The sequence below is a fragment of the Bombina bombina genome, chromosome 4 (assembly GCF_027579735.1).
Source record: "Bombina bombina isolate aBomBom1 chromosome 4, aBomBom1.pri, whole genome shotgun sequence".
NCBI lineage: Eukaryota > Metazoa > Chordata > Amphibia > Anura > Bombinatoridae > Bombina > Bombina bombina.
This window is the reverse complement of record NC_069502.1, coordinates 8,949,623-8,954,158: the sequence shown is the minus strand read 5'-3', so window position 1 is coordinate 8,954,158 and position 4,536 is coordinate 8,949,623. Positions and strand designations below refer to the sequence as shown.

The 4,536-nt window shown below is 37.5% G+C and overlaps 1 long non-coding RNA gene across 1 annotated transcript; it reads right to left on the bottom strand.

The window, feature by feature from the left end:
- Nucleotides 1–2,344: 2,344 nt before the first annotated feature.
- LOC128655214 (uncharacterized) lies at nucleotides 2,345–3,565 on the bottom strand. The gene is made up of 3 exons (XR_008401725.1): nucleotides 3,512–3,565; nucleotides 2,961–3,014; nucleotides 2,345–2,530 (listed from the first exon to the last, which is right to left on the bottom strand). It is a non-coding gene; the product is annotated as an uncharacterized LOC128655214 (long non-coding RNA).
- Nucleotides 3,566–4,536: the final 971 nt, after the last annotated feature.

Here is a 4,536-nt window from a genome sequence, read left to right as displayed (position 1 = left end):
GGAGACACATGACAAGGTAACACAGTGCATCACAGTCCATGAAGAGAGTTGCCAAGGGCCAGCATAGCCTCATTGGAGACACATGACAAGGTAACACAGTGCATCACAGTCCATGAAGAGAGTTGCCAAGGGCCAGCATAGCCCCATTGGAGACACATGGCAAGGTAACACAGTGCATCACAGTCCATGAAGAGAGTTGCCAAGGGCCAGCATAGCCCCATTGGAGACACATGGCAAGGTAACACAGTGCATCACAGTCCATGAAGAGAGTTGCCAAGGGCCAGCATAGCCTCATTGGAGACACATGACAAGGTAACACAGTGCATCACAGTCCATGAAGAGAGTTGCCAAGGGCCAGCATAGCCTCATTGGAGACACATGACAAGGTAACACAGTGCATCACAGTCCATGAAGAGAGTTGCCAAGGGCCAGCATAGCCCCATTGGAGACACATGACAAGGTAACACAGTGCATCACAGTCCATGAAGAGAGTTGCCAAGGGCCAGCATAGCCTCATTGGAGACACATGACAAGGTAACACAGTGCATCACAGTCCATGAAGAGAGTTGCCAAGGGCCAGCATAGCCTCATTGGAGACACATGACAAGGTAACACAGTGCATCACAGTCCATGAAGAGAGTTGCCAAGGGCCAGCATAGCCCCATTGGAGACACATGACAAGGTAACACAGTGCATCACAGTCCATGAAGAGAGTTGCCAAGGGCCAGCATAGCCTCATTGGAGACACATGACAAGGTAACACAGTGCATCACAGTCCATGAAGAGAGTTGCCAAGGGCCAGCATAGCCCCATTGGAGACACATGACAAGGTAACACAGTGCATCACAGTCCATGAAGAGAGTTGCCAAGGGCCAGCATAGCCCCATTGGAGACACATGACAAGGTAAAAGAGTGCAACAGGCACAACAAAAAACTGATAAAAAGGCCAAAGGGCAACAATATAAATACAAATTCAACATGTGGACGGAGGATTATTATCTGCCACCATGGAGCATATCCAGATCCTCCACTTACTGGTCATCCTCTTCATTGTCCTGTGCATGTCCAGCTCCAGATTCAGGCCTTGAACGTAATTGCATAATTTCACGCAGAGTCAAGTCCTGAACCCGGAGCTGGGCCTGCATGGTGTCGTTCATCCCTCTCAGGACAGCTGCGTTCCTCAACACGGCCTGCTCTACTCTTGCTATCCCTTCTAGCATGAGCCATGCTGAGTCACAGCCTAAAATAAAATAAAAATTAATATTAAGGATAATTACACAACAGAATAAAAGATTTTAATACATACATTGTCATCATAAAGACAAATAATTATTTACATCAATTATTTTTCATATATTCTTTACACATGAATTAGGTTATTCAGACAGACAGAAATCATTAAAGGCTCATGTTACTCAAACATGTTGAACCCTTTAATTGGTTTTAGATGATCCACTTATACAGCTTGAGTGTATCAAATCTTGTTAAAGGATTTACATTGTACTTACATCAGCAATTTAAAAATTCAATTTAGACTGTGGTAGGCACACCTATCCTTAAACATTTTGGCATTGAGGACAAGCTGTGTAAACATAGCAACCAGAAGAAATTACATTCCCACTGGGTTATACAAGAGATAATGTATCCACATTTGGACATAAAATTTTGGATCCAAGTAGTGGTGTTTGGTATATGTAGTGATATCCAATTAAAGGGACACTGAACCTAAATATTTAATGGACTGATTCAGATAGAGCATGACATGACAAATCTTTAGAAATTACACATATTCATTATATGTTTTAATTGTCAAGCTATATTTTGAATGCAAGAATGTTGGTTTTTATGGAAGCCAATATTTGTTGATGAACCTTGTTTGTGCATGCTGGTTGATGGATACATTCATCCAACAATAAAGAAATGATGGCCACATTTAGTTTCTTGTTTAAACTAATTATAGGAATAAGTTGTTTTCAATAAATATATCAAGAGAATGACGAATAATTCATAAGAGTATTCTATGATACATTGGCTTAACATTGCATGCTGGATTTGAATCACAATTTAACCAATTGAACTTCACTGTACCTTTAAGTATCTTATAAAGTGTATTTAGAATGATACTTACAGCTGTGCCTGGGAAGGACAATCTGACACCCAGGACAATGAAGGTTTAAACAGGGGGAAGGGATGGGATTGGCTCGGGGAGGGATGGGAATGGCTTGGGGAGTGGTGAGCTGCTGCTCCAGGGTAGGCCGTACAGCTGGGGAGTGGGGAGTTTGGGTCTGGGCAGCTGTACGGGCCAGAATACGGGGAGAGCGGCGAAGGGGGGTGTATGGGCGTTTTTTGGGAGGGACAGGATATGAAATATGGGAAGGGCTGGCAGTGGTCGGGGCATGGTCATGGGTTTGGTGATGGGAAGGGCTCTGGGTGTGTGCAGAGGTGTGGCCATGGTCAGGGGTGTGTGCACGGGGAGGGGTCTGTGACTGGGCAGGGGCGGAATCCAGATGACCAGAAGTGGTGGATCCATCTGAAAATGTAAAATAAATATATTAACATCTCATACATCCTGACATCAAATCAACGCATTTAAAATTGATTATGTTTTCAATATACCTCGAAGTGTGTTTGAATCTGTAAACTATTCTGAAATGAGGATATGGTATCTATATAGGCACTCAGATGAATCTCAATGACTGTCTGTACAATGTGAAACTTATTATTGTGTTTTGGCATGGAATATGCATGTGACATAATGATGGCATGAATTATATATTCTTAAAAAAATATATACAAGCAGATTTTCATGCTGCCTGATATAGAAAGGGGGCAGTAGTGTATTTGAACAGACAAATAATATTCCTTTTTAAAGGGAAAAAGCTGTAGACTTTGAATGTCTTCAATAAAATGATTTCAAAAAAAGAAACATGTTGGAAACATGATAGATATATTTCACATACCATCAGACTCCAAGGCAGCCTCTTCCTCCTCCATCCCACATGTGACATCAATCTCTGTAAAACATAACATGTTGTGTACACCTTAAGATCAGATATTATAACATATGTTACTGTTGCTCAAATACGCACATCAATGTTGCATTAAAGATATACACACACAAAGTTATGATTTACATCATTTTGATGGAGCATACAAATGACAATAGATTTGTTATTGTCAATAAATCAGAATCTTAATGTATTGTTTGTCTTAATGTTAAATTCATAAAAGCATAGTACATAGAACATTTAAGATTTCTCATGTGTGTATCACTTGATGACTGTTGTTAAAAAAATTAAAAAATGAAAAAAACATATGTTAGACATCTTATGAATAACAAATGTGTAGAATAATAAAGTAGAAATTATTAATCGCTCAATATAAAAAATAAATATATAATCAGAAGATAAATTCTATGATTTTTTATAATGTTATGCTTCATCGGAATCATGATCATAATATTGATTAGCAATACACCTTCAATTACATATAAATGAGTCAATGGACTTACCAGGAGCCCGCAAAGGCGGCTCTATGTCACTGCTGGATTCCTGTGGGCTCCCCACACCAACTCTCTCTATGAATGATATAGATATATATTATTAAACACATTTTGGATATCACTAAATCACATCTGTCTAGAATTTTAACATTAATCAACTTTAAAATGTGAATAATAGAGCAGTCATTACACCAGAAAATGCTTGATTGAATCAAGGGGATTCTGTAAACATATCTGTATTCAACATATGTTTAATGTCAGACTACATTAGACATCAAATTCATCTCAGATGCTGCTATTGCATATCTAAATATACCCAATGATCAATGTTCTTAACCCTTTAAGGACACAGCTTTCACTTAGCTCAATTGTTTTATGACGGAATAATTCCGTCATATGTCCTTAAGAAGTTACAAGAATACACACAAACCACATATTGAGGAGCATCTGTTGACAAATCTAAACAAACATGTGTCACATCGAGCCATTTTTTCAATGTACAGTAATCTTGTTTAGGACACAACACATATTTATCACAATACATAACAAACTTTATTATTACTAATATGTAATCATGGTGCTGTTAGAGTATGCAGATATATATAAAGTAACTCCAACAGATAATTAGATTTATATATCAATAGTTTTTAATAAAAATAATGTAATGATGAATGAATCTATTTTGTCTTAAAGGGACACTGACATGATTAATTTAAATAATTGATTTCTATGTTCAAACTGTAAAAAATGATTTAACATTGACTCCTATTATAATTCGAATGTTGTTCGATATTAATCTTAAAGGCAGATAAGGAATATTGGATTCAATAAATATTGTTTGTTGAAGGTATCCACCAATCATCAATATAAACCCAGGTTGGTCAACAAATATTTAGATGCACATAAACGTACTTTCTTTATTTTAAACTACATTTAGCAATAGAATATGTCACATATGATGATAGTATTATATTTTATGTTTATTAATATTGCATACTGTATGTGAAAGACAATATTAATAATTGTAGTTCAGT